The sequence below is a fragment of the Polypterus senegalus genome, unplaced genomic scaffold, assembly GCF_016835505.1.
Source record: "Polypterus senegalus isolate Bchr_013 unplaced genomic scaffold, ASM1683550v1 scaffold_5843, whole genome shotgun sequence".
NCBI lineage: Eukaryota > Metazoa > Chordata > Cladistia > Polypteriformes > Polypteridae > Polypterus > Polypterus senegalus.
In genome coordinates this window covers 21,223-40,406 of record NW_024386015.1, presented here as the reverse complement: position 1 = coordinate 40,406, position 19,184 = coordinate 21,223, and the positions used below count along the sequence as shown (strand labels likewise).

Sequence of the window (19,184 nt, the reverse complement as noted above, 5' to 3'; positions counted from 1 at the left end):
GCACCAAGATAGGAGATGCAGAATGGGGACAGTTCCCACTCTGTGAAGTCAACGGGCACCAGGGAGACCAAAAGGAAGATGTAATTCAAACAGCCTGGGAGCGGCAAATGTAGCTTCTTTACAATTGACTCTTCAGGCACCTGCCAATAACCGTAATGAGGTCCAGGGTGGAAATACATGAGGCCTGTCCAATCTTTTTCAACAACTAATCCACATGGCATTGGTATGCATCAAACTTGGAAATCTTATTCAAATGTTAAAATCAATACAGAATGGAACCGCGGCTTTGAGACAGTACAATTGGCTCTGCCCAATATAGAAACAAATCATGCCTAAGGGGAGTATCTGCTTTTCGTATCACCTCCCCCTCTCGGAGGCTAAGGGCACCTGCAAAGAACACCGTTTGAGTTATGATCTTGTGTTCTGAATTGTTGTCCGCAAATGGGCCGAAAGATGTCAGAGTTCCTCTCAATCACCATAGAATTCCGTTTTTGAGTGTCAAATTAATCCACGCTCTATTGCAATTCCATCAGAGTGACCATATGGACATGACCATGACCTCACATACTGTAGTTCATACCACTTCTTCAGCAGGTTAATATGCAAAACCTGATGGGCATCCACCTCCGAATTTAACTTTATAATTCAAGGGGATAGTGCTGTTCTATGAAATGTATGTGACCCAAAATGGAATGAACACCAGAACCCGATCCCCTTTTAAATCATGAAGGTTACCTCATCTTGTCATAATTATGTTTTGTGCCTCGTGCTTGTGCTGCTGATGCTCCACTGCAAAGAGGACAGTCTGAAATCTGTTCTGAAAGAAACGACTGTCAACAAATCTCCCCAAGGGCCCCCCTTAAGCCAGCAGCCAAATAATAGTCAAAAGGCCTCAACCTGGTCGATGCCTGTGGAAACCCCTGGACAGAGGAAAGGCATTACTGTATCCAAGGAGGCCAGGTCGCAATGGGCCACCTGCTGAATCATCTGTTTTAGGGTTTTATTAAATCATTCAGTCAGGGCCATTTGCCGTGGATGATAAACGGGGATGTAACTGTAATTGCAAAATTTTCACATAGTTGCCTCTATGATGAAGAAATAAAGGGCGGGCCCTCATCAGTCAAAATTTCACGAGGAATACCAATATGGGAACATTTCTGAGAGAAGGGTTTTTCAACAGTCAGGGATCCCCAGAAAACAGCTACTTCTGGGTATCTTGTGGTGTAATCGATCAAATGAGAAAATACTGAAAGACACTTTACCCTGGGAAGTAGGTCAACATATTTTAATCCACCCTTTTCAAAGGGACATCTAAAATAGGCAAGGTGACCTGGGTGGTCTGTGAGGAGAAACTATTTGAAGTTACAGGCCTACAGAACTGCTCCACATCCTGGCCCATATTCACCAAGAAAGCATTTTGAAATATATTTCGTTTTCTTTCCGTCAGGGGGACCCCCAAAAATTGACTGTGAGCAGTTTTAAAAACCCTTTTCCCTATGCCCACTGGCACCTCCAACTGCTCGACATGCCCATCACCCATGCAATCAGAAATCATCGATACAGAAAACCATCATTAGTTTAAAATGTGGTTTTTTAAAATTCTCCCTCTCCACCTAGTAGGAGTCATCTGTGGGCTTGTCGAATGAAAATCCAAGTTGCTATCGGTTGTTGCAGACTAGCAAACACCGCCAGGGATGGCAGCCACTGCTTCCCTGTGTCCATGCAGCATTGCTCTCACCTCCCACTGCTATTTTGTCTGGGTCCATATGGGTGTCCAGCTGTAGAGGTTCTAAGAATGACAACATGGCCAAGTCTGCAAGCAGTCCCGGATCCTCACTTGAGAATTCATCCCCACCTCGCTGACAACCCAGTTCAATTTCAAACCTGGCCCCATGACTGACATTATTTGCACCGAGCCCTCTTATTCACTTGGGGGGAGGCGTCGGGTGGCCAAAACCTGGGAAAAGGGCATTCCTTTTTCCTATTAGGAATCGGCAGGGAGGTGTTGATATTGCAGCCCAGACCATAAAGTTTTTCCCCCTTAAATTTAGAGGATGTAATATGTCTTGTATGTTTTAATGTCCTCATGGATGCACCCAATGTTCATTTTGTCTATGGTCTATAAGGGGTCCCAGAGCAAGCCACGCGGATCACAGAGGGGTTTCCATTCAGTTGTGTTCAGTCCACCCCTATGATGTTACCACAAAGGCATCTTTCTCCTGGGGCACCGTGACCCTGGAAGTTATGCTGGTGCATCCAGTCTGCTAGTCACGCCTAGCAGCGAGTGGACATCATTCCATAACAGTTCATCACAAAGGCTCTGCCTTTAGCGGACTGCATTAATAGTGAGTTTCCCACAATGTGCCAAATGTCTCGGGGATCCAGCTTTGAATCAGGTCCACTAAGCCCTGGATCTGTTCTTGTATAGAGCTGTCAAGATAAAATGCTACAGAAAAACTGGTGCCCTTGGCCACCGGCTACAGCCATCCCAGAGGAGGATCTGTTGCTTCGGGTCATTAATCATCGAGCCTTTGAAGGGAGGCTTGCAAAACTGTAGTGCCCCCCCACAAAAAATGGGCTCAATAGATGGCCAGGCCCTGTCCTAGCACATCAATGTTCCCATAACTCAAAGCAGAATACGTAACACTCTGTCATCTGGGACCCATCTTCACCAGCACATCCCAACAAAGGGGGAACCCATTCCACCTAAATAACATCTACTTCAGTTTTGAAGGTCCGAGAAAGGAGACAAGGTCTTGGAGTCTTGGAGGAGAGGGGGGGAGGCAGCCTGAAGAAGCAAAGAGGAAGTGTGAGGCCTGACTTTAGGGAGTCTTGGGGTTGTGTGGCACTTTATTAATTGTAAATAGTTGTAAATAAACATGTGGTGGTGATTAATAACATGTTACCTGTCGTGCCCAGGGCTTAGTCCACACCACTTAAAACCAATGTCTCTGGACCTGAGATGCAACATTGACCACCCGATTCAAATTAGAACATTTTAAATATATAAGCTTTAGTTTATTTTTAAAAATCCTATCCCTTTTTCAGATTAAGCGAGTGTTAGATTTCTGTGTTTTAGTTAATAAATGGGTATGATACATCTCAGCAACATATGTAGGGTTAACCCCTGCATATTTCAGATAAAAAAAAGAAGTGGTGGATTCCTAGTTCAAACTTCCTTTTATTCAGCCCTCCAATATTATTGAATTTGAGATGTCCTCTTTAATTAATTTGTTCAATCTGCATGTCACATTTATGACATTTATGATTTGTTATATTACTATAGTGATTACATTTAGCCCGATTTTTACACTAACATATACAATATTATAGTAAATCAAACACATCATTACTTCAATATAGCAATTTTCATTATTTTAGCTATCAGCTTCCCCATTAATGATACACTATGTTGCAGATATATAACTTGGTGGGAAGGGGTATCAGCATTTAAAAGTGAAAATTCTGGTCAACATGTCTTTAGAATGCTCCTTCAGTAAGGTGTCCTATGTGATCTTTTTGGACTTATACTAGCAGGTCTTTGGTGCTTTATTTGGGTGATGTGGGCAAACACCCACCAGGTAAAATATGACTTAATTATCAGGTTTTGGGTCAGCAGATGATTTTTAAAGGGGGTTAATTAATTCAAAAGATATCAAGGTGAGGGAAGGGAAGCTCTACTGCATATACAAAATGTCTCATGCCTTTTTGTTTTCATGATTTTAATAATTCAGTGTGATATTTTATGATGAAAACAAATTGTTTATATTATGACAGTGGTACAATTTAAAAACTTATTGTTAGTGCTTGTGTTACAGTCATTTAGAAATTTGAAGTAAAATGCCTTTTTCTTGGTTTTAGTGGTCAGAACCCTTTTAACACGTCTTGGCTCTCAGTTATATCCTTGTAGTATTTAAGGCGGCTTTTTCAAGAGGACTCATATAGTCCAGGACCAGCGCCATAATGTGAAATATTTTGCACTGGGGTGTTGTCATTAGGTGAAGAGGTCCGCCTTCTTTGAACTGAAAAAAAACAGGGTGTTTTCCACAACACCAGCCACCTGAGGCCCTTTGTGACAGACTGCAAGAACACAGGGTAGCAGAAAGGTTCTAAATAAATAAAATGTATTATTATTATTATTATTGAGAAGTTAGCCCGGCCTTAAGAATTGTGAAATGACCCCATATGGTTCCACTGTTTTCCTGTTTTAGCCTCCTTAGTTGTTCCCTCACTTGGTCATAGGGACCCATGTATAAACGTGCATACGCACAAATGTTTCATGTTCAGATTGAGTAAAACCTAAACTTGCTGTAAAGCCACTCACAATTCCACAGTTTTCATAAACCCCGTTGTACACAGGTTCTGTGCTTAGTTTTTCAGACTGGCCACCCAGCCAAAGCAGTGCTACTGTCCCAGTGTGGTTTATCTTTCTTTGTTTAGATCCAATCCCGACGCCGCTTTATAAATACACTGAACACCCGAATTGTTTATTAGTTTAATGCATCTGATTGTATTTAAACCTGTAACAATTTAATGGTCCCAGAATGGTCAAACTATTCTAAATACAATAGCTGCTTTAGCGCTTTTCCTCAGTGCACTTTTTTCTTCTTTCAGCTGCTCCATTAGGGTGCCACATCGACATCTTTTTCCATATTACCTCATTGCACCACTTAGAGTATTTATATCACTGTATTCTAATGGGGAATCTCAGCTGTACAGCAGCTGACTGGAAGAGAATTATCGGTATAGAGCTTCAACACATCTGCCTCAGCCATGCTGTCTATTGAACTGCACTCATATGGCAAATGCTTCAGAGCCTTCCTTGTGGCTCAGAAACAGTTTCATCCCCAGAACTACACACTTCAATCAGTCCATCAAGTGCTCCTTGTAGAACTGTTTGTACTTATAAGCACAATCACCTCACTGTAAACTCTATGTATACAGGTATAATATTGCACAACCTGAGCCACTTTATAAAGCGCATTTAAATATGATGATTATATCATTTTTTAAGATGAAATGAAGCAAAATATGTTGGTTATATTATACAGATAAAATTTTAACTTCATTTAAATAATCTGTATTGTTAATAAATAAACATGTGGAGGACACGGTGTCTTAGTGCTAGCAAGGAGCTGGCACCCCATTCACGGATTATTCCTGCCTCGCACTGTATTCTTGTTGGGGCTGATGGCACTGGAAGGATAGATGGATAGAATAATTAAACATATACTACGTAAGATATTTCAATGTTCCTTAAAAGTTTTGAAGAATCAGTTCTAAGCACAGATGGCTTAATGTCTATTACAGAGATGATTGGTAGGCATTGGGTATTTGGAGAAACAAAAGGAAGGACAAGAATTAGAGGTTAGTATGTCTGAAAGAGACAGTACTGCTGCAATAATTTATTTCATCGATGGTCGAGCCCAGCAAAGCAAGCAACTGCGTGGAGGCATGAACAATCACTGTGCCACCGTGTTCCCATGTTTAATAACATGCTTTAACTCCTATCATCATGAAAATGATATCAAGTATACATCTCAGTGTTTTAATTATTCAGAGAGCTGTAATATCACAAATGTAATGGATTCTGTGTCCTGTTGGAGGAAGAGAAAGCCGTTTAAGAAGCACATAGTGATTTACACACATAGAGCACATAGAAAGCAAATCAAAACAAAGCATTTAACGTATACTTTACTTATTATGTGATTTGAGAAACTAGTAAATTAAATTAGATGAGTTTATGATGTTCTACGTTAATGACAAAATAAACTATGTGATTAAAGTAGAAATTTGGGAGTAAAGTTGACATTTTGTGCTTTTTCCCCACTGTGTCCTATTTTTGTTTCTCTGTACCCAATAAGCTTCATATGACACTCAGACAGTGAGCTACGATCTGCCTTTTCATGGCTACTTTGATATCTGACAACTCCTTTTTATTTCGGCAATGTGCAACTTTGTGAACTTGAGCTTCGAGTTTCTCAGACACTCTATGTCACTCGATCAGCTTCCTTTTGTTGTTTATACCACTGTTTAAACCAACAAATAGTACTTTCCTCCTTGCCTCCACTTGGTATTCGCTGAAATTCTTCTTTTTCCATGCTTTTGCATTGCTTTTCATAGAACACTGAGCTTAAGGGCTATTTATATTGATTTGGAGACGGGCAGGATAGCAGGCGCCATGCAGTAATGTTCACGCTGACCGGGATTTATATAGCGGAAGAACTTGGAAGTTGGCGTCGCACAAATTCATGCATCTGATTTTTTAAAGTAGTAATTTCCGCTTTTGTGCTTACACAATATATAGTATGAATTCTACACACGTATGCATGAGGCCCCAGGTATGGACAACCCATACTAATGATCAGAGATGATCATCACTGGCCATACTAAATGAAGTAACATGAGCTGATGCAGAAGGTATGGAGTGGGAGGGACTAATCATTGAAGCAGGTGGTTGTGGAATGAGGAACTTCTTCGGTTAGGTGTTGCCACAGCGGATCATCTTGTTCCATACCCTTTTGTCCTCTGCATCTTGTTCTGTTACACCCATCACCTGCATGTCCTCTCTCATCACGCCATAACCCTTCTTTTTGGGCCCTTTCTCTTCCTTTGCCTGGCAGCTCTAGCATTAACATCTTCCTCCCAATATACTCAGCATCTCTCCCCCGCACATTTCCAAACTAACGAGTCTTAGCTGTCTGATTTTGTCCCCCAAACCCATCCAATTTGAGCTGACCCTCTAATGTACTCATCACCACCATGCTTTACAGTGTTGTTCTTTAAAAAAATTTCAATGTTTGACTTATGCTAAACATGGCAATTTGGTTTAATGGCCTCATCAGCCCATAGGACCACCACCATGTTTCCCATGGTGGAATGGTGCCTTTTCATAATGTGCAGAGTAATTATGAACCTTCTTCCAGCTATCTTCAGAATTTCATGTGTCAACATGTCATGTGAGTTTGTTTTACGGACTTTCTTTGCCACTTCCTAAAGCTGTGAGTGGTGAAGTACCTGGGCAGCCCGGATGCACTGCCCTCCAATCTCCAAATCTTCAATGCTTCCTAGGTCTCTTGATGGACTCTTCCACTAGTCATCTTCTCCATGATCACTCAGTTTTAATAACGCATAAGGTGAAGAGTTCATGGATTACCCTTTCTGTCACTAAAATCAATATCTTCTTTCTATACCCAGTAAACCTTTGAATAGTTTTACAATTGCTGGTACATTACAATGCAAACAAGATAATGATATAATGGAGAGTGGTAACCACAAAAAAAATGTAGTCTACAAAACTAGAACAAGAAGTATGAGGAACATAAAACCCTGACATTAATAAAACAATGCAATATGCAAAAAGAGAACAATACAATGTGAATCTATACTTACTAAAGCAGAAATTGGTTTATTTGCTAAAATTAATGAAGAAGACAGCTCGAAAAGCAAGAGATTTGGCCATATGCCTAACTTGTACAAAGATTAATTTCCTGCTTTTCAAAAATATAAAGTCCCATACTGAGTCTACCTGGGTGGCATTTGCATTTTCTCTGTGTCTGTGTGGGTTTGTCTGCTGGTACTCTGATTTCTCCCTACATTCCCAGTGAGCATCTCTGAAGTGGTCCACTATGCATAAACCCATACCTTGCAATGAAGTAGTGTCCTGTCCAGGGGCCATGCCCCATCTCTCCTAACTGGCTCTTGAGGACCATGATTCGGAACATGATCTTGAAAATGGAAGGATTAATAACAGCTTTTAAATTAGATTATTACTCTTCGGGATCACTTATTTTAAATTTGACTCTTCTACTAGAGGCTAGATTTCAGAAAATTAAAAAATACTGACTCCAAAAATAAAATTTTATATTAATAAAAGAGAATGTTAGTAGATATTTTAATATCTGTATATTGTAAAGGTAGTCTGATATTTTGCTTGTTTTGATGAACCTCAAATGCTGCTCAAATAGAAATGTGACCCATAATGCTGCTTCATTTATGATGGTACAGATTTGCACCAGCCAGAAAAATAATCAAGACTCAATTGCTAATGAAATAGATTGTGAAGTTTCAGAAATAACATTTAAAATGGGTGTAAATATAATGAAAATAATTTAAAAGGACATTAACCTGGAGGACCTTTCTGCTAATTTAGCTCACTACTTGAAGATAACAGTTTCAGTAAACTATTTGAGTAATCATACAATATCAGTGTTGAATCTCTACCCTGTCACAACTTCTGGTGTTCCTTTATATGAACCCTTACCTTTCAGTTAGTTATTTTTTATTTATTTTAAGAAAATAACATTGCATACAATCAAGTCGAACTTGTACAACAAGCTACTTATAAAATTAGGAAAACAAAATGAAAAAAAAAATTAGAATGCTAAAAGGAAGAACAAAGCAGAATTCAACCCCACCAGAGAGAAAGCTTTAGAGAGCCAAGCATGGGCAAAATTGTTAGAAAAGAAAACAGTAAAAACAAAGAAGATAAATCCCAATATAAATGCCTATTCTAAACTTGTATTAATTAAATCTTACCATATTTTGATGAGGTTTTGAAAAGATCATCAAGCTGAGAATTTGATTTTTTCCTATTTCAAATACAGTCAACCCTCGTTTATCGCGGTTAATCTGTTCCAGACTCTGCCGCGATAAATGAATTTCCGCTAAGTGGATTCTTTATTTGCAAATCCGAATATTTTCGCAGTTAGAGCATAGAAACCTGTTACGACCTTCTAAATACAGTGCATCCTTCCCATCGCGGGGTTATGCTTCCAGACCCCCGGATAGGTGAAAACTAAGTAGAAACCATATGTTTGTATGGTTATTTTATATATTTTAAGCCCTTATAACTCTCCCACGCTGTTAACATTATTAGAGCCTCTAGACATGAAATAACACCCTTTAGTCAAACGTTTAAACTGTGCTTCATTACAAGACAGAGATGGCAGTTCTTTCTCACAATTAAAGAATGCAAACATATCTATCTTCAAAGGAGCACCGTGAAGAGCAGATAATGTCAGAGAGAGCCGCTAAGAAAAGCAAACAATCAAAAATCAATACGTGCTTTTAAGTACAGAAGCACGCGATAAAGCGCCATTTTGTAGAGGAGCTGCCCCATCTCTAGGCAAATAGCCACTGTGTAAACAGCTCTCTGCTCACACCCCTCGTCAGGCAGAGAGAGTGAGAGAGACAGAGAGAAACAAACAAAATAAGCGCCACGCTTATAGCATTGAGGAGTTTTAGTTAATATGTAATACATGCTCTGATTGGGTAGCTTCTAAGCCATCCGCCAATAGCGCCCCTTGTATGGAAATCAACTGGGCAATCAAACTGAGGAAGCATGTAACCTAAATTAAAAGACCATTGTCCGTAGAAAGCGCGTAACCAGCTAAAATCCATGATATATATTTAGATGTGCTTACATTTAAACCATGAGAGTGAAGCTAAAATCGCGCTGATGATAGCTGGGATTACTGTAGTATAGAATAACAGTTCCCACCTGACATATATACAGTAAAACGTGAATTGTGTTTCTTGCAGTTAAGCAAGATAACTCAATTACAATCAATTTGTCCCCCACTCTAAGGCCATCTGGAAGTACACCAGACACAGTTGTTAATGGGTTAGGAGGGATTGTGACACCAAGGATGTCTGAGAGGCATTCCAAATGATATTAATTTGATGTACAATGATAACATGCGGCCTAGTGAGGCTGGAGCTTGATTGCAATGTTCACAGGGTGTATCTTGTCCTGGATACATTTTGGACAATTTTAAAAATAGATTATTATGATTTATGAGATTTTGTTGATTTATCAAATGCTTTGCATATAGAGCTAAAGTGTGTTCTATGCCTGGCTGCCTTCCACTCTTTCTGAGATATTTATTGAAAGATCCTTAACCTACCATACTCTAGGATCTTTGAAAGAAAAGGACTTTTAGATGTTCTTATATATAGTTGAGATGCTATCCGAGTTTTCAAGACTGATCAGTATTTCTTCTGGAACAAAAATGTGGTGTGGTTGTGGTGAGGGGGGGCGGGGGTTGTCTGGCAAATTGGGTAGGTTCCTTATAGCAAAACTTCTGATTTTCTGACTCCTCTTGTTTTTGTCTTTTCAATTTTTCTTCAGAGGATTCAGAGTGTAAGCCAGGATCCAGCCCTGAATGAGACAAAGTTAATTTCAGTAACCATTCACACACACATACATACACATACTCTCACAATACAATAACACACATTTCATACAAGAGATTTTGCAATATATGTCTCACAAATTGATGTTTTTCAGGCATGCATGTTTTCAGTTATTATAATTAATTACTAAAAACATGCTAAGCAATTAAAAGATACTCATCCATCCATTTTTTACATACTTTTCACTGGTAGTAGGATGCACTGATGTATCAACTACACTCTGCTAACATAGCACTTTGTGTTTTTCAAACCTGCGAGCCAGATATCTTTATGCACAACGTAAGAAAAATGGTATAACAGTATGCTTTTCAGAATCATTTTGGCAAAGTCATAGGACACATGAAAGTATATGGCTCATAGAATATTTGGTATTCTAGACTTATATCAGATGTCTAATTGAAGATAATATCCAACAACTGCAACATTTGAGATGAGAAGAGACTTGTTTTTTTTCTTATCCTGAGTGCTACATACCCATGTAGGAATCTCCAGTACCAGCTGGTAATGGTTAAGGGGACTCTCCATAAAAGCTACCTTTGTATTTTAATATTTAAATGTTTACTTGCCAGGATAACTGAAGGAAAGGCTTCCTGTTTGATGGTTGGCAGTTTTGTATGGGGAATAGCCAGAGCAGGCAAACAGCCTCCACCCCCCTCATTTTCTCGGCCTTCCACCTGGGATGGCCTCCTGACAAGTACAAAGGAATGTCACAGCCCTTCATGACAATCTATTATACGGGGTGGAGTGGTGGCTCTGGGGCCCAAGGATCGCACTGGCCCCAAAGGTTGACGGTTCAAATCCCCATCATTGCCAAAGAGATGCTACCTTGAGCAAGGCCCTTAACTTTCAATTGCTCCAGGGCCTCTGAAATCGCTGACCCTGCACCTCACCCCATGGGGTGTGTGAAAAGATGCATTTCATGCATGTTGTCCTGTATAATATGTAGGGACAAATAAAAAAAATATATATATTATTACGGGCCCTTTCCCAGGCGGTAAGGGAAACAAGGATCTATCTTGGTTGGACACCAATCCATCCATTACAATATATTTATGATGTAAGGTACTGTAGCTCTATTCACTTATTGTGGTGCCAAAAGGGGTAGACATGTTGTATGTATGACAGGGCTTCGTCCTTACTAGCCGGACACCCCCCAGACACTATATTCAGGGGGAACAGCCATGGGCGTTGTACCTCCCCTGAATCAGGCCACCTCCTGGGGTGGAACAGTGTCTCGGGTTCTCCAGGGAATCCTGGGAATTGGAGTTGATGAGCCTTGTTGGTCCCAGGACCGCCAGGGGCGCTGTATTTGGGACCCTGAGCTAATTCATCTACCCGGAAGTGCAGCCGGAAATCAGGGGTCAAGCACCTGGAGCACTTCCGGTGAACTATAAAGGGAGCACAACCACTCGAGAAGAGTTGGGTGGAAGGAGGACTAGCTTGGGAGGAGTGGTGGAGGAAAAAGGGGAGAAGAAAGTGTTTATTGTTGGGTGGACGTGTTGTTAGTGGGACACGGGAAAACGGTTCACAGCTGAAGAAAAATAAAATTTATTTAATTTTACATGTGCCCCCCGTGTCTAATCCCGTTTGGGTGGGCTATATACCGCTTTCTTAATATGTTAATCAAAAATTAATAGAATTTCACTGTACCTGTATATGTGACAAGGATAACCTATGAAATTATATACATACATAGTACTGTGCAAAGGTCTTGCTTACATGTAAAAATTATTTAAAGCAAAAGATTGCTTTAAAAACAATGAAATTTATAGTTTCTAAATCTTAAAAATGATTATAAACAGTAGCAAACAGTAAAAAACTAAATCAAATCTATAGTTTCCTTCCAACTATATCAGTTTTCTTAGGTAAGTTTTGAGTTTATGAGTAAATCCTTTGCTAGTTTTGTTTAAAACATTTTGGAGAACTCAACACAGAGTTGCAGACATTAGCTATCTCGCTGTTTTGTCATCAGGTATTCCAGACAGCCTCAAACATGTTGAGATCAGACCATTCTTCCATAACCCTTTTTTTCTTCTTTTGTTGAAAATAGATCTTTATTACTTTGTCCATGTGTTTTGAATTATTGATCCTGCTGCTAAGAAGTGGAGAATTAGTGTGTCTCCTGATATTGCATTATGGAGAAGAATCTGCTTGCATTTCCCAGCATTGAGAATTCCATCCATTCTAACAAGATCACCAACTCCATTTACAGACACGCAGGTAGAAATCTGAGGAATTATCATACCACTATTGACTGCAGGAACTCATTAAAGTAACACTCTCAGGCCTTCTGTGGACCAACCACTCCTGTCTGAGCCAAAAATTTCAAATTAGGACTCCTCAGTTCAGAGCACTTGCTTCATTTGTTCAGCACCCATTTTGTCACAGCAGAGTCTCTTGGCTTGGTTTCCATTTCATAAGAATATTTTTTTTGGCACAAATTTTCCATGAAGACTACTTCTCAAGTCTTTTTCAGTCTGTGGATGGTGTACTTGGGATCCAATGGTTTCTGTGAGTGCAGAGCTGGTAAAAGTAGAGACATCTTTTAATTGTAAATGGCGCAGTTTGATGTATCTCCTGTCTGCAGTACTCAGTTTCCATGGCCAGTCGCTGTGTTTCTACTCACCAACCTTGCCATTTATTTGTGCTTCTTCAGAAGACTGATGAACACCTGTCTACATTTTTTATAAACTTTAAAGATACCTTATATGTTCTTGCAACTTACAATAGGGTTAAATGATACAAGGGACTATAAATGAAAGAAAAATCTTACAACTTAACAAATACATTCTTTGAAGCACCAAAGGTTTAATTTAAGAAAATATACTTGTTGCATTATGACCATCATTGTGATAGTGAAAGGAGTTAGCAAATTATTTTATTATGGATTCTTACGACTATTTTTGTTGGTATGAGAGAATATACTTGCCTTTTGATTGTTTTCTCATAGCGCTGTTGTAGGTGGAGTTATTTCAACCCGACAAACACCTAGTCCACTAAAGTACTAAGGAAAGCCAAAAATAATTTAATAGAAACCCAAATCATAGCAGATCCAGAGTAACAGTCATGTGAAAGCGAGGTTGACCCCATAAAATGTGTTTTTTTACATATGTGACATATAAGAGTTGATCTTCATTTAAACAGTACCTATACATTTCAATTCTGTAGTCCGTTGTTAAATTTAAATAACTATACACATGTGGAAAATATAAGTACACCCTCTATTTGTCACCACCTAAAATATCTAAAGATAGAACAGGTACACCAGATCACGTTTAAATGCTTTTAGAGATAATTTTAGAGATCATCTTGCCTGAACTTTCTTATTTAAAGCCCAGACACTTATTTTGGTTTGTTCTTTGTTGCTGGAGTACAGTATTTGTCTATCACCATGCCTAGATTGAAATAGTTGTCTAAGGCGGATATGAGACTGGGTAGGGATTTTAAAAGATCTCCAGACAATTGGAAATCAACCACTCCACTGTCTGGGAGATCATCTACAAGTGGAGAAGATTTCAATAACTGCAACTGGTCCAGGCCAGGTGCTCACAACCTTTAGCCAAGAACAGAATGCAAAATAGTGCAAGAAGTCTAAAAAATACAGGACTTATCATGAGACATACAGGTAGCTCCTGCCACTGTTGAAGCCAAAGTGCAGGTGTCTACCATTAGAAAGAAGTGGCACCAATTTTATGCTAGGAGGAAACATTTGTTCTCCAGAAGGAACATTAGGGCACAGACTATAATTTGTCCATGAGCACCTAGGCAAAGCCCAGGACATCTTGACATTTTTCTATGAACAGATAAGTAAAAAATAGAGTTATATGGCCACAGTACCAGAAGACATGTTTGGAAAAAATCAAAACAGCATTTGGTCGAAGAACCTAATACAAAAAGCATAGTGGTGGAAATGTTTTCATTTGGGGCTGCTTTGCTGCATTGAGGCCTGGACATCTCACCATCAGAGATTCCACTATGAATTCTTCAATATATTGGAAGGTAATGAAGATAATGTAAAACTGAACATCAACTGAAAATGGACATTACAACATCACGATGACCCAACATGCCAGTAAACCACCAGGAATGGCTGAATAAAAAAAAATGGAGGGTTCTGAATGGCCCAAATCAAAGCTTGGATCTCATTCCCATTGAGCAAAAGAATATTAAGAAGTGACATGATTTAAGTGTTTAAAATTAAGAAAGGGGTAAGTACAGTGGATCGAGACTGGTATTTTAAAATAAGTTTATCAAAAAAATGGGACACAGTTGGAAACTTGTTAGGGTAAATTTCACACAAACAGTGTTTTCACAGAGAACCTAGACATTGGAATAAGCTACCAAGTAGCTGATAGACATAAGAAGTAAGAATGTTTTTAGAATAAATGGATAGGGCTGGTAGCTTTGTTCGAATCTGTTCTAGTGTAAAAATGTTCTGTTCTAATGTTCTAATGAGATGCTGTGGGGATTTGATATGAGCTTAAAGAAGACACCCCTAAAATCACAGCAAAAAGAATTCTGCATGGAGTTTTTGAGAAAATTTTCTCTGTCGATGCTAGAGGCTTCTGATGGTTATAGGAGGCTCTTGAGGTTGTTTCTGCTAAATGGGGAAGATAGTGCTAATTAGACATCATAGATTGACAAATCTGTTTTCATTGAATAAATTATTGTTGTTGTTTTTCTCTTATAGCTCCATTATCTAAACTGCTGTTTAAATAAGACTTTTTAATGAATGAGATCCAGTTCTTAATATTAGCGCTTGTGCCTTTAATCCTCAATGCCGAGTTTGGATTATCACATTTTTAAAGAGTAAAAAAACAGTTAGTACCTATAGCTGCCTGTGATGTTTTAGAAGGAATGTAAGCTCAATTTCAATTAGGACCCCCCATTAATCTTCTAGGCGGTCATCAAAATAATATTGAACTACTTTAACATTTATGTTTGATAGAATGCCCAGTGGGGCGGGTGGTCTTTGGCCCTTTGGGAAACCCCCTGCAGGTTTTGTTTTCACAGCATCTCCCCGGCTGGGTTTTTACTTTCTGTCCTTTTTGGCCATGTGACTATAGCATTGAGCTTAACATCATAACCATTAGAAGTTAAACCCTAGTTTATTTAAGACAGCTAAATCCATGCTTAAAGGCTCAACCATTTCTAGTTTTTTTATCTGTATTGATAAGTTTATATTTTTTTATTGTTTTATCAATTTATTACTAGCCAACATACCTGTCAGTAATATTGGAAAAAAGTTTGCTATTTTTCCAAATGGCATGTACCTTCACCACCCTTCCTTTTTAAATTGCATTTTGAAAGTCCTTTCATCGATAATTCTCCCCGAGCATGTTCCTGTAAAGCCTGTTTCTTATACTCTGTCATTGTTTTCAAAGCCCCTTTCTCACCCCCTGTTTGGTTTTATACTTTTCCATCTTGTAAGCTGACCTTCAGCATGACTTATATGCTTTGTAATCCTTTGCATCTCACACTCGGCTTCCTCTTTCATCGTGTTACCAAAGCCAAACTGTCCAATTAGATTTTTCAGAGGGTCTGATACAGAGACCTTAGTGTTTTATTTCAGTGATCTTTATATTTTACTTTTTTTTTTTTAATTGTAATTTTTTGCTTTAACTTATTGTAAAGCACTTTTGAGCTACATGTTCTGTATGTAAATGTGTGAAACAAATGCATGTTGTTGTTTTAAAACAAGAAGCCAGCCATGTTTTGAACTTGACTCAAAAGATTCCTATGCTGAGAAGATGTTGAGAGCAGCAACCCTGTACTAAATTAATATGAGAAAAAGAATATGGTAGCAAATCAATGACAGAGAATGTTAAAGACAAACATCAAAAAGGAGATATAGTAGAAGCAGGAATCTACAGTGAGCATTTAGAGAGATTAATTTGGCTTTTCTATAGATAAGGAAGAAGTGATGGGCAAACTTAATTTGTGTATGCTGGTGATTGGATTTTTGGACAAATGGTGTTATTTAAATAAAAATATTTTCACAGAGCAAATTGAGTTTGTCCAGAGAATGGATCTCACCTGAAATTAGAGGAATTAAAATGTGAGGGAAATAGGAGGTCTGGCCCTGTGTGTCTGATTCCATCTCATTTATTAAACTCATCCAGACTGGGCAGAAGAAATGTCTCCAGTTTTTATAAATCTAAGTCTGCTGAGGAATCTACCTTGTCTGACTGGTCATCATCACAGTCAAGTGCTTAATGTTAGGGAACTTCTTAGGAAGGGTCTAATCTCAGACCAACTGTTAAATGAAGAGAAAGGAAAGCATGGAACTTACAAACTTTATGTATGGACAATATTCATGTAAAAAGAAATAAACTGAGAACAATGTAGTTATTGTTAAGAGATTATCACAGTGACACTGTGTTACTTACAGATGATATTCTGCATCTGGTTGAAAAAACAATGAGATATTTCAGATTCACTCTATTCAATATTACAATGGTTTTGATAATCTCTGTTTTGTGACAGTGATTCCACCACCTTCAAGTGCTCCATCAATTCCAACACCTACCCACTGCCCCTGCCTTAACAATGGAATTTGTCAGAATGGAGTTTGTTTCTGTACAGATGAGTGGAAAGGAGAGGTTTGTGAGATTGGTAAGCCTTATCTGCTCTTCAAAAATTGATTTTTCTATTTATACACAGCAAGCAAATGTTAATGTTGAAGCCTATGTTGATTATTTACATTTCAACCCATCTTAGTCAGGAAGCACAGCCAGTTTAAGCATAGCACAATCAATCTTAACTCGCTCTGAAATTTTCCAAAACACATTCTTGACTCCTAAAGCATTCAGACTCCTTCCCATACATATGAAAACAACATTTCTAATTAAATTTGTGCCTAAAGTGGATTTCAAGGCTTCCTGTATTTAACATTAAAATGCCCCATGCAGGCCAAACCACTGCACTGCTGCAAGTATACCCCCTCCCATTGTGATTTAAACACAGGACATAGAGGCTACTGCCAAAAAAGGACACCAAAGGACATAAAATATTTGTCTTGAGGATGACGAGGGGTATATCTCTTACATGGTACAGCTGCAGCCATAGTTGAAGCCAAATGGTTCTTCACTTGAACTCCTCCTGCCAAGCAGTTCTGTGTGATAAATATATAAGCTTCCATTTCATAGAATGATATTTCAATTTTGTACTCATAAACTGACACTCTTAAGTAATATATACTGTTTTTATGAGCCCCAAGCCCTGATTTCCCATAGTCCATGTAAAAGTGTATTTCAGCTGAGACTAGGGGAGTTGGGGGGTCACAAGTGATGCTGGTTCACCCAAAAAAGAAGCTTCAATGGGGTCTGTCATTATTTCCTATAATTGGCATAGATAAGACATTACATAAGGAGAGGTCCAATGAAGTCCAGAAAGAGATGGATACATGAAAATGAATATTTGTAATGCATAAAACCTCTATGACATCCACTCCCACCTGCAGTACCTCTTATATCCTAGAACAGTATCTGCAACTGGGATACTAAGCAATGAAGCACAGTGGAAGAGCTTTGTCACCCAATAACACCATCACAGCATTTCAAAACAGATGAACCACACAGTTAAAATTGCAGCGCTTACTGTCAGTATCAATTCGCGAGAGAGATGGGCTACATGTGTTGTCGTGTTGCATCCAAATCAGTCACCCTTTGTGCCCCCAAGTGTGTACCCCCAATCAAACCCTCAAAAAATCAGTGATGTTTCAAGATTAAGGCTTGCACAGAAATTGATTTTGACCTCACCCATCTTTACATATCATTGCAATGTCCAGAGAAATCACCCTCACTAACTCTTGGTGAACTACACAGCCTTCCTCTTTGTCGCGCAATGATCCTTGAAATGCCATCTAGGCACCCCCTTTGGCAGGCTGGGAACCCGCCTTAGAGCAACATTATAATTATAAATAACCCATATTGGTAGTATGTGGTTGCTTCAGTATATCAAAATAAATAGAACATTCATAACTCTTTCAGTTAGTCCAACTACATCCACATACCCATCTAGGCCTACTTTGCCCTGTACTCCAAGTTTTTCTACTGCTCTTTCTGAAATTGATAGGAACCCAGCCACCAAGTTATAGTTTGAATATATAGTAATATTCATTGCTTAATACTGGAAGTGGTTTTAATAAGGATAGCGACACATGAACATTCTGCTTAATTTCACATCATGTAACAATATGAATATTTTATTTTACATCTAAAACTAAGCCCTAACCCATGCTTTTTAATTTTCACCATCCGAAGCAAACTTCTGTAATAGTAGCACCAGTGTGTCCTCACATTTACAGGATACTGATTGGCTATTCAGCTACCCTAAGGAGGAAATGCTGAGGAAAACACTGCAAATGGTAAGCACACCTATTAGACTTCCTACTACACCAAATCTAAAAGGCCTATACAGGAGCTTGCCAGCCTTCCAGAATGTAACCTCATTGGCAATGCCCTAGGTACTGCTATCCAGAGAGTTGTTAACTACATAGGCTTTACCCCCAATGATCCTAAGCTCAATTACGGAATACAACAATGAATTTGATGGCTACTAAATGTTTTTACTGTAATTATGTCCAGCAGCAAGGCGAGTAGCTCCACAAACGGACCTGGTTTACTATTGTGAATGTACCATGAAATGTTACTGCACATGGTTGACAGCCATCAATAACAAAACTCAGTCGTATACAAATGAGTGATGATGCACAGGGAGATCATGATATTCTGTTCCTCAGTAAAACCTAAAACAAGTAAAAAAATAAATAAAATGGATATTTTAAAAAGGTATTATGTAAACCAGGTTTCCGGGAACTGTGAAAAAGCTAGCAGTACTAATAAAGGCCATTACATTTGAACTCTATAGAGAAATTTAAATACAATATGAACGCGGAGGGAAATCAACATTGACCGTTGGACTCTCAACTCAGGAGGCACTAAAATTATATTTAGTATTAATCTGATAGATAGATAGATAGATAG

The 19,184-nt window shown here is 38.8% G+C and overlaps 1 long non-coding RNA gene across 1 annotated transcript; it reads left to right on the top strand.

The window, feature by feature from the left end:
* The first annotated feature begins 3,563 nt into the window (after positions 1 to 3,563).
* Positions 3,564 to 18,492, top strand: LOC120522518. The gene is made up of 3 exons (XR_005632407.1): positions 3,564 to 3,581; positions 16,684 to 16,812; positions 18,462 to 18,492. It is a non-coding gene; the product is annotated as an uncharacterized LOC120522518 (long non-coding RNA).
* The last annotated feature ends 692 nt before the right edge of the window (positions 18,493 to 19,184 follow it).